The sequence below is a fragment of the Rattus norvegicus genome, chromosome 11 (genome assembly GCF_036323735.1).
Source record: "Rattus norvegicus strain BN/NHsdMcwi chromosome 11, GRCr8, whole genome shotgun sequence".
Lineage (NCBI taxonomy): Eukaryota > Metazoa > Chordata > Mammalia > Rodentia > Muridae > Rattus > Rattus norvegicus.
Window position 1 is genome coordinate 47493580 of NC_086029.1, and position 20028 is coordinate 47513607.

The window sequence follows — 20028 nt, forward strand, 5'->3', positions numbered from 1 at the left end:
TACCAGTTTAGTAATGTCAAAACCCACAAGCGCCAGGCTTGGTCATTTCGTGCCCATTCATTCCTGGCTTTACCAGTGAGGTACAACTTTTTAATAGATTTTTTTTTTAAACTATAGCTCTCCACTTCTCTCTCTCTCTTCTCTAATAGAGCAACTGCTCCTCTGACCTCCACATGGGGCATTTGTGTGTACGCACACATGAACAGTATAAACAAAAACAAATGGAATTAAAGGTTGGCCAAATAGAGTGGTGTTGCTTGAAATGGTCATCAAGTTTTTTTTCTCCAAATTGATCTGAAGAGTCACCACTATCCCAATCAAAATTCCAGGCAGCTTTTCTGTCAAGTCTGTCAAGGTGATGGCAAGGGTTTTGTTTTTTATAGAAATGCAAATTTGAGAGATGTTTTAAGAATATTCAAAACTATTTTGAAAGAACAAAGTTGGCACAGTGACACTATCCAATTCTGAATTTTTCTGTAAACACAGACAGAGTAACTGAGATGGCGCATGTCTGTAGAGAGTGAGGCAACATGTCATTGCATGGAATCGGGACTCAGAAATAGATCCTGCTGGCTCCTGTGTTGGGAAGCGTTGCAAAGGTGGTTGGGAAAGCAGAGAGACCTGGCTATTTCTACCAGTGCCAGTGAGCAACTCTGGCGCCCACAGGACAGTGAACCTCAAGGTAGTTCCCACCTGGATATAGCCTGATTGAACCGGATCCTCTGCACACAAATGTAACATGTATAGAAGAACACAATGAGATGACTTCCAGGAAAAGCTTTGAAATAAGAAAGTAACCCAGGTAAAGGCTAAGAACAGATTCCAGATGGAGTGATGTCAGAGCCCGACAGACTCCGAAACATGCCCCAGACCTTAGCACAACCTCGGCCACATCAGAGCCATCATAACCTAGGAGTCCGGCATGGAGACCCCAGCGCCTGCCACAACAAAGACCCAATCCATCATAGGCCACAGTTCTAGAGAGTTCCCTAAATATACCTACCTTGCTTTCTTGGCTTCTGAAGCTCTGCTTATTGCTAACCGTTCTTGCTAATGGACATGTGTCAAACCAGAATGTGGTTTTTGTGCATAGAGATCTAAGAGCTAGAAGGCTCGGGGCTACGTGGTTTGGTGCAACCAGGAGCTCGTTTGGCGTTAAGTCAGTCTCCGTGTTCTCTGGCGGGGATACCTCACACGACACAGTGTTCGGAATTGTTAGTGCACAGATTGAAACCACAATATAATAGTGCTTAACATTTAATTATTTGTTTATTTTTCTAGGCCCTCTCAGGCTGGTCTTGAATTTGTTTGTACCTGAGGGTGACCTCGAACTCTTGATTTTCCTGCCTTCCCCAGTGCTGGGCTTATAGGCACGCACCGTCACACCCACAGTCACACCCAGTTTTGAGCCATGCAGAGGACTTAGCCAAGGGCTCTCTGTGTGCTAGGTAAGTCCAGTTATGTAGTAATCTACACTCCAGCTCCTCTCCCTCCTTCAAAAAGAACTTGAGCAGGTCTCATGAGCCCAGGCTGGCTTTGAACTCCAGATATTTCTGCACCCACTTCCCAAGTGTGTGACCACCTCCTTCCTTCTACTGTATTGATTTAATTTGTATATTAGGGCTTTCCCCCTCCCCTCCCCTGTGTGTGTGTGTGTGTGTGTGTGTGTGTGTGTGTCTATATCCCTATATCCTTGGAGAATGGCTAGAACTATAGATGCAGCAGCAGATGACGTTAAGGATGTGTAGTACATGCCTTTAATCTTAGCCCTAAGTGGGCAGAAGTGGGCAGATATCTGAGTTCAAGGCCAGCCTGGTCTACTAGTGAGCCAAGGCTACACAGTAAGACCCTGTCTCAAAAAACAAACGGAAGGGAATGTGGAGACCACCTCTCTTACAGTCATAGGCACGCACAAATATAAACTTGGTAAAAAGTGGCACACATGCTCTCAAGACTAGTTAGTCATCTACATACACATGGTAATTTTACCATCATCATTACTACTGATGTTAGGGACTGAACCTAGAGTCTCACACATGCTGTTCATGTGTCCTACCCCCAGCCATCAAATAACTTACACTTACCACTTACTATAGAATTATCAACATACAGGTAGCACTGTGAAATTACCAAAATTATAAAAAAGAAAAAAAAAATCAAGTCGCGCTGTTTTTTTTTTTCCCTTAAGGTTAGGGTGGATGCCCTCTTTTGGTTCAGGATAGCTCTGTGGGTCATCTCTGTCGAGCCCATCGTCTGAGGACTTGCCTCAGAGACGCTGTCTTTTGGCCAAACCTAGGTGATGCGGTGTGAGGAACCCTCCGTACAAGGTGCCTCAGCCTGGGCATCCATGCAAGGAATGTCAGCAGAGTGCACAGTGTGGACCTTTGGCAAGCTCAGGAACCCATGCGGTTTCAGGCTGATGAGAATTGTGCAAGTATGACAACCTTCCCCTGGAAACTGGCAACACTCGGGACTTGATACCTGCCAGGTACCCTGAGCCTCTGCACACACACCCTTACCTGATCTGAGTTCCTGCAGCAGCCCAGGGAGCCGCGCCCTGCGAGGCACGCAGCGGCGGCCACAGCGCCCCCTGGTGGGGATGCTGCGCACCGGCCGGCGTAGGACGCAGCCTCTGCAGGCAACCAAGGTCCTCTGCGCGTGCGTGCGCCCCCGCTTGATTTTTGCTTTCAGAGAAAAAAGTAGAACTAGGTTTGGTTCACAGCAAGTTTCAAGCCCGTTGGATCTTGAGACATTCTGATACTGTCGCACCCTGGTCTAGTGACGTTGGTTACATGGGTGGGAAGGGCGGAATCTTCTCCCAGCAAGTCAGGGAGGGTAATGAGGTTTTTTGTCGTCCCCCCCTCCCCCCCGGAACTGGGGTCAGAACCTAGGGCCTTGCGCTTGCTAGGCAAGCGCTCTACCACTGAGCTAAATCCCCAACCCGGGTAATGAGGTTTTTAGGGTGACACTGGCTTACGGTTCAGGTCGAGCCATTTCTGTTACCCCAAACTTTTAACATCACCTCCTAGTCCTTACACTTTTTACTAGCCTTCCAAGCCATCCTTTTTTAAAAAAAACTTAATTGTATTATTTTACGTGTATAGGTGTTTTGTTTGTGTATGCCTGCATCATGTGCCTAGATGCCCGCAGTCAGAATTGGGTAACGGATTCCCTGGAACAAGAGTTACAAACATTTGTGAGACTAGGAATTTTACCCAGATCCTCTGAAAGAGCTTTTCCAACGCACAGCGGACACTGACTGAGGTGGCTATGCCCTACTGGAACTTCACAGCTACTCCAGTCTGACAGTCTTCCAGGATCTCCACGGGGCAATGAGGCAGGAAATTTATGGCTTGGCCTGATTAATGGGCCAAGCAGTTAGGAGTTGGTTGCCAGGCTAGTCGCATAATTTAACGTTTCCAGGCAGGAGAAGAGGCCTCTAACTCACACCTTTCAAGGGCTCTGGGAGCAGGAGGTGCAGGGGATCATTGAGACATCTATGCTCCTCCAAGCCCTGGTGTCCTCCTGTGTCGCCTCCCACTGCAGCCACAGAACAAGCTATCTGAATGAGTCCACACAGGAAAAGGTAAGAAAGACATCGCTTTCCAGCCGGTGCTTCCTTGGTTTCTCGCCAGTGGGGCTTGGTATATACTCGACAAGCTCTCACTCTGCTCCCAGCCCAGGGAAGTGGAATCTCCCCAGGAAAGCAGTTTTCAGGGGTGGGGGTGGGGGCAGCAGACAAAGTGTCTACTTTGAAAGGCAGGAGTGACAGAAGAGACACAGTTCTTTCCCATGGAGTTATGCAGTTAGACTCCTCCCCCTACCTCCCCTCCCCGCAGCCCCCTTCCAGTGAAGTCTGAACAGATTGTCTTGGGGGCTTGAAAGTCTGTATTTTTTTTTTTTTTTGCATTTATGACAATCATGTTTTAGTGTTTTCCAGCATCTGGAACTAAGATTTGTTTTATATGCTTTATCTCAAATTCTAACTATTTGAGTATTTGGGCTGCCTTCATCTTCCTGCAACTGAGTAACGACTGTCCCTGACAGGGTCCCTCCCTTTTTCCGTTCCTCTCCCCTATCTTTTACACATGACTTCTAGCCTGGGCTGATCCTCAGCCTCAGCCCCTGTTCCTCTTATTCTTTACACTTTAAAATAATCTGTAAACGGCGTCTGGAGACTTAATATGACTTACCAACCCTTCCTTAAAAATGAACCCATCCAAGGCTAGGTTGTGCAATGGGTAGAGGTGCTTTTTGCAAACCTGAAGATCTGAGCTCTATCCCCGAGATACTCATGGAAGAAGGGGAAAATGGACTCCTTCTACTTGCCCTCTGACCTACACACACACACACACACACACACACACAGATGCAAAGAAATGAACCCCTCTGTCACATAATGGATAGAACTGGCAGTTTCAGGTCGGTCCTCCCTTATTAAAACATTCCCAAATGCAAACATTTTATATAGAATTAAAAGTAGACTCGAAGGACGTTGATTGCTTTTTTGGATAAAATTCCCAGACATAACACACTCTCCTTCAGAAGAATGCAGTGTTGGTCTTTCCCAGCCATGACTTCCCTGCTTTCTTACTTTTGTGCTCTGAGAAGCTGATCCAGGCACCCCGAAGTCAGTGGAGGAAGAGGGGGGCAAGCTACAGGCGGCAGAGAAAGAGCAGCTGGACAGAGGCTGAGGGAGAGCTGTTAGCAAGAGTTTTCGTGTTGCCCCAGGAGGGTCCTGTGCTGGGCCTGGGGCTTGTGCTGATAACCACTGCCTCTTAGCGCCTGCTAAGAAGCCCACCATTGCCTCCTGCTGAGAATCTTGGGACTGACGTAGAAACAGTAGAATAGAAAAGTGAGAAGGGTTTTCTCGTTTCTGTATTTCACTCTATTCACTTCCTATGTGTTTTAAGTTTTGATTTAAATTTTTATTATGTGTCTCTGTGTAGGTATATACATGAGAGTGCAGTGTTCCCAGAGGCCATGAGAGTGTGTTGTAACTCCTGGAGCTGGAAGTTACAAGCCGTTGTGTGTAGGCATACATTTTTTTCCAACCCACTTTAATAAAGGTTCAAACTCCCCTCTAGCCTACCACCCATCAGAGGTAGAGGAAAAGAAAGGTTATTAGACATGGAGGAAATAGACCTGTTTAGAAATAGTTTTTTGGGGGGTGAGTCCAGTTTTCGTTGTCAGGATATTGGCAGTCCATAGCAGTAGCAAACAGTAGCATTCAGTAGCAAACACCAAATACGAATCAGCAGCTGCAGTCCAGTCCTCTTGGGAGCACCACACACGAACCAGCAAGGGCTGTTCAATCCAGAAGAAACTGTAAGGCTTGCCCACTGGCCGGAGGCCTCAAGGTGGCAAGAAGTCGCAGGAGCCTGAGTTCTTTGGTGAGTTTCTCTCTATGACTGTGTATAAGGAGAGCCAATGCTCACCCGCCATTAGTGAAGAATAGCAAACCAGTGCTCCAGCTCCCGCTGTCTGTTTATATCACCATCAAATGTCTGCTCCAGCAAAACAGCCTTTCAGCTGTGTGCCCCAGCAAAACCTCATTTGACATAACTGACTTCCCGAGGAAACCAGAAGGTTCCGCTTCAGTTGTGAGCCATCTGACATGGGTGCTGGGAACGGAGTGAGTTGGGTCTGACTAGGGTGGCCCCTGGTTAGTGTCCTCTCATGGTGCACTCTGCCTTCCTGTGACAAGCCCACAGTCCCTCTAGACATTGTCACTCTGGCTCTGGCCTTGTAGTTGGTCTGACCCCTGCCTAAGGACATACTAGTGAATCTGTGGCCATGGTGTCAGGGACTGCTAGGGTCCCTAAGCCTCTTTTAGGGTGTGTGGTGTCTGAATGCTTCATTCATAATAATACTAAGGCTGTTCGACCTTCTTCCCTCCCGAACATTTTTTTTCCATGACTTGTGACAGAGGCTCTCGAATGCCACATAATGTCAAACTTCAAGCTTTTCTTCTGGAAAATGTAGTATTTTTCATAAGAATGTCATGTATATGGACGCTGATTTTTTTTTTTAAATTTAAACAGTTTCTCAGTTCCAATATGGTGAAGATTGAGCGCCATCTCTCATGTAAACCAAAGCTCCCCGGCGTCTTTGAAGGAGGCCCTGAGCCTGAGTTTCTCTGCTTTCCCTCTGCAGACCTTACGCCCAACCTGGCAGAAAGAAAAGGAATCATGTGAACGTCACATTTGGCCTGGGCTCAGAGTGAAGGGCTCAGCGGGTCTGCGCTCTGGGCTTGCTTGGACTCCACAGTAGAGCGATCTCATTGGCGTGAAGCCTTGATGGTCCCCTGCTCTGACTCCCTTGGGTCCTTTCAAGACACTCTGCTTAACAGATCCTGTGACATACCGGGGAGACACACACGATGTGCTATACGCAACGTGAAGCAGAACAAACGGCCCAAGGTGAGACTATTTGTATAGCAATAGACAGTAACAGGGTAGGGCGGTCCTAACCCAGTATGCTTGGTGTCTCTGTAGAAATGGGACTAGAGCTGCCTGGAAGAGCTTGTGTGGAGAGGAGGCAGACATCGGGGTGCAGCTCCAATCCAGGAACTAAAACTTGGCAGTGACCTGGCCTAGATGGTGGGTCTGGTGCCTCGGAGGGCATGCCCCTGCTGATAAGTCAAGTCAGATCTGAAGCCCCCAGAACTGTTAAAGGGGACAATTCTGTTACTTAAATCCTGAGACCAGGAAGCCAGTGTCGATGCTGGTCTTGCCTGCCACAGAGAAGTTCTCGTTGGAGAGGTTGTCTGTTAGTCCCACTCCTTCCTGTGCAGGGAAGGACAGCCTTCAGATGGCGTTGGTGGGAATGCTTTCAGCCCAATGCCCGGAAGACTATTGGAAGCTTCTTCCTAGGCTGTGGGCTAACTCTGACACAGCCCGGCCAGCTCTAGAGAGCTGATTTACACAGATCTCATGATCCGTCCCCACAGAGCTACCATGATAGCCTGGGTCACGGCTCTGGGAGGCTGCAGGCCAACCAGGGGCAAGCCTTACCCTTAACTCTGGGAGCTCATAAGTGGGACATAGTTCCAAACTCTGCATCACCGTTTGTGTAGCTTTGTGGGGAGGTCCTTCAAAGGCACCCCCGAGTCTTTGTGTGCCGGCTGCAAACAAGTTATTCTGTGCCCGCAAGGCTGTGCTGGAAGGAGTGCTAGTGTTTTATGGCTGGTATCCTGGAGGACTGTTGGGTTGGGGGAGAAGATGAGTTTAACAATAGAAAGCTGAAATTAGCCAAGCATGGGTTTGTTCTAGAAGGCATCAATTACCACAGCAACCACACGCCCCAGATTCTCCAGGGCAGGCTCAGTTAGTGAATTCTGACTTGTTTCAGAAAATAGGCTCTGGGGAGTGTCTACTGGGATTTAACATTACACAGATCTGTGTTGCCACTGACACCTCCATTCATAGCTGCAAACAAACTCCATGTCATGACTCTGACTTTTGTTATGGGAAAAAAAATAGTCATTCCGGCCTGATCCCCTGGGCTGTGGTCCTGTCCTGTGGTTGAGAACCAGTCTCGAAGAATTAGGAAGGTGTTTGTTGAATGCAGGGCTCTGGAAGTCTAAGGTGGGAGGCCCCCCTAAGTTTTTGGCCTAAGGTTTTGTAGGATATAAACCGGAGGAGTTAGCTGTCTAGGCTCTACTGTACTTGGTTCAGACTGCGTTCCAGAGGGCTGCAGGGCACAGGCGTGTGACCCGCTCTTTCTTCTGTGTCAGGCATGCAGGTGCTGCTTGGTGTGTGCTGAAAGGGTGCATCAGGGTCTGAAGGACCAGAGAGATGGAGCGCTCCCATGAGGGACACAGGGAGCTGCTGCTGTCAGCCGGAAACTCAGGGATACGTCTAGGGCCGAGAAACTCATTTCCCATTTTCTGCAGATGACATAGAGACCAAGAATCTAGGAATCAAGGACTGTGAAGGTGGGGGAACCTCCCTGCACTGATGGATGGCCACTTTAGCATTAGAAATCAATATTCTCCTCACTTTAACTTTTGCTGCAAATATTTGCGGTTTTGCATTTAGAAGGGGAAAGGGACATTTGATCCGGGCACGGCTCTCACGCCTTTGGGGTTGAGTGGCCCTTTCATAGTGGTCTCCAGGACCATCGGAAAACAAATATTTACGTTCTGATTCATAGCAGTAGCAAAACTACAGTTATAAAGTAGCAACGAAAATAACTTTATGATTGGGGGTCACACAATGCAAGGGACTGTATTAAAGGGCCGCAGGGTTGGGAAAGTTGAGAACCACTGCTCTAGGGAATTAAAAACAATTATTAAAACTTTTATACAGTATATTTTGATTACTTTATTCCTCTCCCTCAACTTCTCCCAGATCCTCTCCACCTCCCACCCAACCAACCGCATGTTTTCTCTTTCTTTAAAAATAACCCTGGGGTTGGGGATTTAGCTCAGTGGTAGAGTGCTTGCCTAGCAAGCTCAAGGCCCTGGGTTCTGTCCCCAGCTCCAAAATAAAAGAAAAAAAAAAATAACCCCACCCAAGTAAAACAACATACAAAAAAAGTAAAAAACAAAACAAAACAAAATCCCCTCCCCCTCAAAAAAAAAAAAAAAACAACCCAATAAGGAAAAAATACCCAAACAACAATATTCAACACATAAAACATGGAAGTCTGTTTTGCCTTGGCCAAGTACTCCTAGGCAAGGGGTCTGCCCTGGAGTGTGGTTGATGTAGCCACTGTCACTCCTTTGAGGACCCCTTCCTACCCCCCTCCCCCCCAGAGCTGGGGACCAAATCCAGGGCTTTGCATTTGCTAGGCAAGCGCTCTACCACTGAGCTAAATCCCCAACCCCTTGAGGACCCTTCTCAACACCTATCACTTGAGATAGCTTCCTGGTCAGGGCGGGGCTTTCGGCTCAGGGGCGGGGCTTTCAGCTCAGGGGCGGGACTTGGGTTCACTTCCCCTCTTAGTGTTGGGACCCGGTCTGGCTTGACTCCTGTGCAGGGTTTCCGTGAACTGTGCTGTCTGAGTTCACATGTGCATCGGTTCTGCTGTGTCTGGAAGATGCTGGTTTTTTGGGAGTCAGCCTCTTGCTCTTCCACTCTTTCTGTCTTTTCCTCTGAGTAGATCCCTGGGCTTTGAGGGAAAGGAGTCTGATGAAGACATCCCAGTTAGGGCGGAGTGCTCTGGTCTCTCCCTCTCCGCACACTGCCCGGTGGTGTATTAGTCACCATCTGCTGCAAGAGGAAGCTTCTCTGACCTTAGTGGCAGCTGTCTGATCCGGGGACTTTTGATAGGCGTGTTGGAAATAAGAGCTAAAATAATGATGGACTCAGTCTACCAGGAAAGTTGGCCTGACATAAGCCCTTGCTTCCCAAGCATCCTATCTACTTCCTTTCATTAGGAGCCTTCAGACGGCTGCCTATGTCCTCTCCACTTCGGGAGGCAGCATCTTCACACACTAATGTCTGAGGTTATTAAAGTGTGCTCTGTGGGCCACCAAGCACCGGCAGCTGCAGAGGCCTGTGAAGTACGGCATCCCAGGCCCTCTTCTGATGGGCCTCATGGGTTTAGATTTCTGGGCGGAGGAATGTAGGGAATCTGCATTTGCTATCGTACATAACTCCTTGATTTGTGTGTGTGTGTGTGTGTGTGTGTGTGTGTGTGTGTGTGTGTGTGTGTGTGCACGCGCACGCGCGCGCGCACGCGCGCGCGCACGCAGCATCTTAACAAGTGGAGCTGAGCTCCGAGCCTCCCCCCTCCCCTGCAGTCCCTAAATGGGGAATATTATTTTCAGAGCTCTGAGGGGATACGTCTGAATTCCTTCGGTCTGAGTGGCGTGGCCATGTGTGTGTGTCTTTATAAGGCCAGGGCACTGACAAAAGATAACCACAGGTGGATTCGGCGTGCTGCTTCTAAAGATAGCAACGTCAAATCCTGCGGATGACTCTGTAGGCCTGAATGTGTTCTTAGCTGCACAGCCTTATATAGAGAGGCGAGGCCCCAGGATGGATCTGTGGACGCGCGCTCTGAAGCTCCCGGGCTCTCAGAACTGAGATACGTCGTTCTCAGCAGCTGACGCCGTATGCTGTGACTATCTTTGGAGCAGGCCCAGGCATGTTTAGTGCACAGCTGACGGGTGTTTGTGGACAGCTGAACTGTTACTGTTGCCAACATCTGGAGTGGATGAGATGGGAAGGGAGACCCGCAGTGATTCTGGGTTCTGGGGAAGATGGAGCAGTGATGGTGTGGTAGATAGGTTAGTGGGTGAGCCAGGGATGGTGTGTGTGGTAGATAGGTTGGATGGGTCATGCTGGGCAACCACCCTACCATGCTCTAACGTTGTGTTCTCGACGCCGGTGTCCTATCCTTTATTTTATTCAAAGCACTCCTGCCCCTCTGGTGTAAATGTCTGTGTGTTTTGGTTTGACTCTCAAACGCTCAGAAGTTAAAGGCTTTAGCACCAGCCTGGAGCACTGGTGAGGGCACTGGTGAGGGGCTCTGGTACTTTCAGGAGGTGCGGCCCCATAGAAGGCCTGCGATGCTTCTGGAACTCCCACCCAGAGCCCGCTGGCTGTGCCTTCCATAGGGCCCTGCTGTCTTTTGGGAAAGGCACACACAGCATGGGCTGGGGTTTAGCAGGAAAGCGGGTGGGAGAGGAGAGAGGGGAGAGGAGGGAGGGGAGGGGAGGGGAGAGGAGAGGAGAGGAGAGGAGAGGAGAGGAGAGGAGAGGAGAGGAGAGGAGAGGAGAGGAGAGGAGAGGAGAGGAGAGGAGAGGAGAGGAGAGGAGAGGAGAGGAGAGGAGAGGAGAGAGAGGTAAAGACAGGCGCAGATCGCAGATCAAGAGAAAGCATACCTAGGGCTGACTGACTCAGCGATCACCTGGGAGATGGGTCTCTGCGTGCACCTGAGGGGATTCTTGATTACGCTCACACAGAGAGCGAAGCCCACATTTTAACTGTGGGTGAGACCGTTCCCTAGGCAGAGGAGATTGGACTGTATTAAATGGAGAACAATATTAGATGTTCCTTCTTCCGTTTCCGGACTGTGGGTGCCCTGTGACCAGATGCCTCGAGCTCTTGCTGCTGTGGCTCCCTGCCTATGGACCCTCCTTGAACTGAACTTCGGGGAGAGGAAACTTTCCCTCTGGAATCTTTTTTTTTTTTTTTGCATGGTGTTGTAACTAAGGTAGACACCGCGGCTGGCTCTACTTCCTTACTTGTGACTAGTGCAGAGCTAAACTTTGTGCAAGTGTCTCCGAGACAGGGCATGCATGCTCTGGGTGTCTGCCCAGGGGTGGCAGCGGGTCATGTGGTAGTTCTATTTTTAGCTTTTTGAGGACGCTTCACACTGATTCCACAGCGGGTGCACCAGCTTAACCCTTTACCCACTCTGCGCCCGGCCTCTTCCTCCATAGCTCCAGCAGCATTTAATGTTATTGCCTTCCCTGATTTTAGCCATTCTGACGGGAGAGAGACATAAACCTGAAGTCAGCTTTGATTTGCGTTCCCCTGATGGCTAAGGATACTGAACACTTGGAAATATTCATTGACTGTATTTCTTCTTTTGAAAACATTCTGTTAAGTTCGTTAGCTGGTTTACTGGCTGGAAGGTTGGTTTGTGTGTTTAATTTTTAAAGCTCTTTATGTTAATCACGAGTCTGGAGTCTAGCTGGCAAAGGTATTCTTCCGCTGTGTAGGCTGACTCTCTACCCTTTGTTGTGAGAAGTTTAACACAATCCCAACTTAATTATTGTGGTTCTTTCAGGGAGGGAGGAAGGAAGGGGAGGGGAGAGGGAGGGGGGAGAGAGGGAGGGGGAGAGAGGGAGGGGGAGAGAGGGAGAGGGAGAGAGGGAGGGAGAGAATATGCATGTAGGTCACAAAAGGAGTTCTTAAGCAGTGGTGGGCAGAGGGGTCTAGAACTCATGTGACATGCGACCATAAAGGGTTACTGGGAGGAGGAAGAGGCCATCATGAGGTGAGCAGGGAACAGGGGAAGCCGGGATGAGAATCAACAGAAAATGAAGCATGTACAGAAATGCCACACTGAAATCCATTACTTCCTGTGTGTGCTGGGTCACACTTAACCCAACTGTCAACTTAACCCAAGCTAAAGTCATCTGAGAGGAGGGAGCCTCAATTAAGAAAATGCCTCCATAAGGTCAGGCTGAAGAGAAGACTGTAGAACATTTTCTTAATTAGTGACTGTCTTAGTTAGGGTTTCTACTGCTGCAAAGAGACACCATGACCTGACCACAGCAGCTCTTATAATGGAAGACATTTAATTGGCGCTGGCTTACAGTTCAGAGGTTCAGTTCATTATTGTCATGGTGGGAAGTTTGGCAGCATCCAGGCAGGCATGGTGCAGGAGGAGCTGAGAGTTCTACACCTTCATCTGAAGGCAGCAGCAGGAAATTGTGAGCCACACTGGGTGTATCTTGAGACCTCAAAGCTCTCCCCCACAGTGACACGCTTCCTCCAACAAGGCCACACCTCCTAATAGAGCCACTTCCTATGGGCCAAGCATTCAAACATACGAGTCTATGGGGCCATACCTATTCAAATCACCACAGTGACCAATGCAGAAGGGCCCAGACCATTATGAGTGGGCCACCCCTGGGCTGGTGGTTCTGGGTTCTATAAGAGACTGGATAAGACACAGGGAGCAAGCCAGTAAGCAGCACCCCTTCATGGCCTCTGCTCCTGCCTCCAGTTCTTGCCCTGTTTGAGTTCCTGCCCTGACTTGCTTTTTGGTCACAGTGTCTCACTGCTGGAATAGAAACCCTAAGAGACTATGCAAATTTAAACATCATTAAGAAGGAACACAGAGGCTTCTGCCAGTGCGAAGTTCCAGTGGCACTTTTCAAAGACAGCAGGAAGCAGGTACCATTTTGTAAGGTGCTGTGGCAAAATTCCAGAAGAACAGGAGGCTGGAAATACCACTATGGCCCATGTTGGAAATCTGAGTCCACACAACAGGTTTTTTTTCCCCCTCCTCAAATAAAAACATTGTGTTCTTAAAAATAGCTATTAGTGGGTGTCTTAGTTTGGCTTTTACTGCTGTGAACAGACCCCATGACCAAGGCAACTCTTATAAAGACATTTAATTGTGTCTGGCTTTCAGGTTCAGAGGTTCAGTCCAGTGTCTTCAAGGCGGGAACATGGCAGTGTCCAGGCAGGCATGGTGCAGGTGGAGCTATGAGTTCTACATTTTCATCTGAAGGCTTCTAGCAGAATACTTGCTCCCAGGAAGCTAGGATCAGGTTCTTAAAGTCCATACTTACAGTGACACACCCACTCCAACAAGGCCACACCCACTCTAGCAAGGTCATACCTACTCCAACAAGGCCACGCCTACCCTAACAAGGCCACGCCTACCCTAACAAGGCCACGCCTACTCCAACAAGGCCACACCCACTCCAATAGAGCCATACCCACTCAACAAGGCCATACCCACTCTAACAAGGTCATACCCACTCCAACAAGGCCACACCCACTCCAACAGAGCCATACCTACTCCAATAAGGCCACACCCACTCCAACAGAGCCATACCTACTCCAATAAGGCCACACCCACTCCAACAGAGCCATACCCACTCCAACAAGGCCACACCTCCTAATAGTGCCAGACCCTGGGCCAAACATATACAAACCATGATAGTGGGATAAAAGGCCATTTGTGTTCCGCTCACTACTTCCCCAAACGCATCCCATCTCTCTCCCAGAGGACAGTGTCATCTTTATCATAGGACTTTGGGAGCGTCTCTCTCTCATTACCACCCACTGGCATTTTCATTTTATAAGATCTTATACATTTGCATATAACTAGAAAATATAGGAAAAAAAAGAATGTTTTTGATAGGAAGACTGTATGAAAAAGGCCAATGTTGAAGGTTTGGCCTCTGATGTTGCGTTTGGAGGCGGGGCTTCCGGGAGGTAAGGGGTAGCCAGGGCTTGGACACATCAGTGGATTAACCATACTTTAATAGACTCTTTCCAGGCCGTGGAGACTGTGGGGGCGGGGCTTCAGTGGAGGGAGTGGCTCACAGAGAATGTGCCTTGAAGGGTGTATTTTGTCCCTGGGCCCCCACTTCTTCCTGGATGCTGTGAGTTCTTAGCTGTGCTCTGCCACTGTGGTGGTTTGCCTAGCCATACGCCTGAAAGCAATGGAGTTAGCCAACCATGGACAGAAGCCTGAGACCACGACCAGAACAAACCATTCCACCAGTTAGTTGACTCGTTATTAGTGTCTAAACACGGTCTTTTCTCCCCGAGGGTACATGCAGAAGCAACTGAAGTCCTCAGTCATTGTTTCAAACCCCTGGGAAAACTTAAGGGTCTGTCAACAAGACAGCTGTTGTCAGGAACGTGGCCATCTGAATGGTAATCCCATCAGCCCCAACTCTTGCCTCACTGCTCTCAGCTCCAAAAACATTCCTTAAGAAGCAACACTATTCATAATTTGGTATTAGTAACATCCTATTACTAATATTTTGTTGGCCCAAATCAGTATCAAGCCCAAACCTCGGATTTGGTGGAAAGGAAGCGTAACATTCCCTATATTCTGTAGGACAGTCAGTGGTGTCGCCATCTCTTCATATCTGAGTCCCATAGCCTTGGGTTTAACCATGCCCACACCAAAAATATCTGACAATTGTTTTTAGAGTATTTTATTTTATGTGTGTTTGCCTGCAGGTTTTCTCTGGTGCCTAAAGAGGCCAGAGCAGGCCATCGGATCCCCTGGAACTACAGCTACAGACAGTTGTGAGCTGCCATGTGGGTGCTTGGAATGAAACCTGGGTTCTCTGGAAGAACAGCCAGTGCTTTTAATTACTGGGCCATCTCTGCAGCCCCAAGAAGTTTTGGGGGTGTAACTCAGTGGTAGAAAGCTGACTGATGTAGCTTCCTACTGCCACCGCTGCCACCGCCACCACCACCACCACCACCACCACCACCACCACCACCACCACCACCACCACCGCAGGTTTGAATAGATACAGGGTTTGCTACCACAGGGTAATTACTGCTATGAGCACTATTGCATTCACTGTAAGCAACTTTGAGATCGTCTGAAGTACACAGGAGGACGTGTAGATTTATGGTGAACACTGCGCCACTTCATGCAAGGATTTGGATATCTCAACTTTGGTCTGCTGCTGCAGGGGTCCTAATCTCCCAGGGATGGGAAGACGCCTCTACAGAAAATACTGAACACATCAAAAGGAGAGGGGTTGACTTCAAGCCAGGGGCACTCAATGCTCTGTGATGACCCCTTCTGGGTGCCTCTGAAGAGTCAGGGGATGCTTGCTTGGGCTTCATCTTCCCTCCTCCAAATCCACTGGGTGCAAGGGTGCAAACTCTCAACGCAGGACCCAGTAACAGCGCCCAGTCAGGCACAAGGAGGGGGGTCAACGGTTGTCGCCTGGACTGGGGACCAAGTATGCAGTCTACCTCTAACAAATGCTTAAGAGCACAAGGCGAACCCATGCCCTCTGACCTCAAGGTCACTTAGGACCAGGGAGGGGTATGCAGGTAAGGCGGATGTTGCTACATGGCTGAGATGTACCGGTCTAGGTGGGGGCAGGGCAAGGTCTCATCCTTCTGAGCATCGCTCCTGGGGTACAGTTGCAAAACACCCTGCGAGTTGGGCGATGAGAGATACCCGGGGCTGGGCACAGGCAGACCTCAAACGGAAGAGACCGGCTAGTCCTGTTCCCATGACAACAGTTCGCAACTCCCATTGGTTGGCTTTCGGATTAGCAGTGTCCGAGGGCAGAGTGCTCGCAGTGCAAGGTGGGTGCAGGTCTCCTTCCGGAGAAGTCTGCAACAATCTCCGCCCAGGCCTCCCTGCAGAGTCCCCAAGGCCTTGTTCCCTTGAGGATGTTGATGGGACTTGAGTGGCCTCATCAGGGCTCCCAGGATTGACCTGCGGAGAAACTCTAGTGTCTTCTCCAGGAACGCTGCTGTTTCCTCCCCGGAAGAAGGCGGAAGGCTGATGCTGTCCTAGTTCCTGCGTGAGTGCGAGTGCGTGTCTGGGAAGTCACGTGTGCATCTTGACGTCACACCCGGCGAATTAAGGATTCCTCCCAGCTTCCTCCCACAGTCTGCTTGTTACGTCAGTAGTCCAGAAGGTCGCTTGCTTAGAAGGCTCCCTGCCCAGAGGGCGCCTGGAAATGGAGGAGGGTGTGGGTCACCAGCAAATGGTGCACCTGCTCCTCTTTGCCACGCCCATGCCCTCAGCTCCTTTGGGCTGTTTCATCTCCTTTAGCCCCAGAGGACAGAGATTGAAGAGGCGACATAGCTCGTATTCCAATCCAAATCTTTCCCATCCCAGAATTCAGACTTTCCCATAGTCCAGCCTTACCGTTTATCGAGTTAGAGCGATGAGCTCCTTGAAGCCAAAGCTAACCGCTTTGCTGTAGGCATTCACCTACCCTGGCCTTGTAGGCACAGTGTACTTGGTTGATGCAGGGGCTGGGGGTGGGGGGACTGGCTCAGGACAAGCATGGGCACTCACCAAAGAGTAAGGCTTGCTTCCAGTGTGTTCTGGCTTCAGGTGTTAATCCGTCCTTCAAGCTTGTTGACATCACCTGTTGTCATGTGGGTATTCTGAGCTCAGCAGCTCCCTGAGCTTGTCCCTGAGCTCACCTCTCTACACGCACACGCACAGGCACACACACATGCACATACACTCACACACTTCACCCGCATTGCAGCCTAGGTTGTTGAGGCACCCTCCTTCCTCCCCCCCCCCCCCATAGCCAGTGTTGGCTAAATTCCATCTATCTTCCCCCTCAGGATGCTTTTATTTTCGGTGCCTTTCCAGCCCTTGTCCTATGACACTTGGGTCTTTGCAGCGGTCAGCAATTACCTCTCTCTGCTCACCCGTGAGCTAACTTCTGCCTTCCTGGTCATATCTGCCAGTCATCAAACCTGCCCTTTGCATAGTATGTGCATATACAGGAGACCAGACACAAATTTCACCCTTCACCTGATTCAAGACAGGGTGTCTCTACCTTCACTGCCAGCATGTTCTAGAGCATGGGTTCTCAACCTGTGGGTCTCAACTCGCTTGGTGAGCGCATATCCGATATCCTGTATATTCATAACCTGCATATCAGACATTTACATTGCAGTATCATTCATACCAGTAGCAAGATTGTAGTTATGAAGTAGCAACAAGATAATTACTTTATGGTTGGGGGCCACTACAATAGGAGGAACTGTAAAGTGTTAGATTGAGAATGCTGTTCTGGAGAACCCCCTATCTGCCTCTTACCTCCAGCACTGTACCGGGCTGCAGATGCCTCATCTGCTCCAGGCACTTGCATGAGATTTTGGGATCTGAACTCGGGCTGGCAGGCCCCCCTCACAAGCATGTTACCCATCGCTCTATCTCCCCACCCAGGGTGGGCTTTTGATTCCTGCCTCTGTTCCTTGGCTTTCCCATCCAGTCCCTGTTCATCTAAATGACAGGTAGTCTTATGATATGCTAAAAAATTTAAATATGTATATTTCAATTAGCTCTATTTACATATAGTGAAACACATCCATTTTAAGGTTTGATGGGTTTGATACATGGATGTACCTATGTACCTATTGAACTGACACAGAATGTCCTGTCAGCTGTCTCAGGTCTCTCAGGGATCCCTTTATCCTTTCTCAGTTTAGCTTTCTCTGCCCACACATCCAGAAACCAGTATGATTTCTGCTAAGGCAGTGAAGTTCTGCTGTAGGTTTGGGTAAATAAGACCATTTAGTATCTCTCTTTCTTTTGTAAAATAAATTATTTTTAAAATAAAAAGTATCCTATTTTCTGTATGTGGGTGCTTTTCGGGCATGTATCTGTGCACTTGTGTAGAGGCAAGAAGGGTATTGGAGCCCTTGGAATCAGGGTTCTGGATGATTGTAAGCTGTTGTGTGGGTGCTGGGAATCAAGCCTGGGTCCTCTAAACTGCAGAGCCATCTCTCCAGCCCTAAGGGTTATTTTTATTACATGTATGTGTACATGTCTGCATGAGTGCACTGCACATATGTGTAGGTGCCCACAGAGGTCAGAAGGAGTCACTGGAGATGGATTTACAGGTGGCTGTGGTCCCTCTGGGAGAGCAGGGTGTCCTCAGCCTCTCAGATGCATGTGCACTTCTCTAGGCCTGGCTTTTCTGCTCAGTGCGCTAGTGAAGCTTTCTCTGCGTCTGAACTAGTTGTCAGAACTAGTTGTCAGAGCTAGTTGTCAGAGCCAGTTGTCAGAACTAGTTGTCAGAGCCAGTTGTCAGAGCTAGTTGTCAGAACTAGTTGTCAGAGCTAGTTGTCATGAGCTGGTTGTCAGAGCTAGTTGTCAGAACTGGTTGTCAGAGCTAGTTATCAGAACTGGTTGTCAGAGCTAGTTGTCAGAACTAGTCAGAGCTAGTTGCTTGGTTGAGTCCAGGATTCCCACAGACATGGTACAGTTTGTGGCCTAGTTCACTTCCTAGATGAACCCTGGATCATTTCTAGTTCTTGGCTCTGAAGGATAAAGATATTTTCAGAAGTCACTTCATGTGCAGTCACCATCAGTATGTGTGCCATATGTGGTCACCATCAATGAGTGTGTCACATGCAGTCACCACCAGTGTGTGTTTATAAGAGATTGTCTTGTTTGGTGATTGATGTGGGAGGGCCAGGGTCCACTGTGGGCAGCACCACTCCTAGGCAGGTGGGCGAGGGCTGTGTAAGACTCCTAGCGGTGGAGAGATGGATCCTGAAGTGACCACCTCCTGTGGCCAGGCAGGACTCCCTGTGAAGTGATAAGGAGAACACCCACCCACAATACCTTTGACCCAAAATGTGTCCTACCTTTAAGATGTGCAGGACAAAGATGGAGCCGAGAGGGCGGGAATGGCTAATCAATGACTGGTAACTTGAGACCCATCCCGTGGGCAAGAACCAATCCCTGACACTATTAATGATGCTCTGTTATGCTTGCAGACAGGAGCCTAGCATAACTGAAACACCCAACGGCTGACTGAAACAGATGCAGGATCCCACAGCTGAACATCAGATAGAGTTTGGGGAGTTTTGTGTAAGAGTTGGGGGTAGGATTGAGGGATCTAGAGAGATAGGAACTCCACAGGAAGACCAACAGAGTCAAATAACCTGGACCTTTGGAGTCTCCCAGAGACTGAACCACCAATCAAAGAGCATACATGGGCTGGACTGAGGTCTCCCCCACATATGTACCAGATGTGCAGCTTGGTCTTCATGTGGGTCCCCCAACAGCTGGAGCACGGGCTAATCCTGACCCTGTTGCTGCCTGTGGATCTGTTCTCCTAACTGGGCTGTCTTATCTGGCCTCAGTGGGAGAGGATGTGCCTGGTCCTGCAGTGACTTGGGGTGCCATGGTGTGTTGGTACCAGGGGGGACCTCCCCCTTCTCAGAGATGAAGGGAGTGGGGAGTGGGGGAAAGGCTTCGTGAGAAGGGATTGGGAGAAGGGGGCGCTGCGATGGGGTTGTAACGTGAATAAATAAGTTAATTGTTGGGAAAGAAAAAGGTGGATGAGCATGAGAGGGAGCTCAGCAGTGAGAGGCATTTCCCCATGGTTTCTACTCAGGATCCCCGCCTTGAGCTCCTGTCCTGACTTTCTTCAGTGATGAACTATGACCTGGAAGTGTAAGCCAAACAACTCTTCCTCCCTAAGTTGCTTTTGGTCGTGGTGTTTATCAGAGCAACAGACAATAAACCAGAACAGTCCTCACCACATAGAGATGACATTTCTGTTTACCCCAGCCAGGGACCTGGCCCCTAGATATGCACCCTTCTGCCATGGTGCAGGCCTCACGACTCCCTGGTTTGCATCAGGCTGTGTGCGCATGCGTTCCAGATTCAGACCTTCCTGTGATCTCCATTTGGCTTGGCACACTCCCTACCTCTGCATAGCAGTGGCTCCTGGGAACACTGCCTGTGGATCATGGGAGCCAAATCGTGAAACCTAAGCTGCTTGACCTCTAACTGCCCTCTCAGCCTCCTCTAAGGAGGCTCATCTGTTCAGCCTGTGGATTTGCTGGTAAG

The 20028-nt window shown here is 49.3% G+C and overlaps 1 long non-coding RNA gene across 1 annotated transcript in view; it reads left to right on the forward strand.

The window, feature by feature from the left end:
- The first annotated feature begins 2701 nt into the window (after positions 1-2701).
- The window catches only part of LOC120095638 (uncharacterized), a 30925-nt gene continuing 13598 nt past the window's right edge, over positions 2702-20028 (forward strand). The window contains exons 1-3 of the long non-coding RNA XR_005491264.2: positions 2702-3586; positions 6157-6422; positions 14676-20023. This is a non-coding gene — a long non-coding RNA (uncharacterized LOC120095638). The remainder of the gene's footprint in view (positions 3587-6156; positions 6423-14675; positions 20024-20028) is intronic.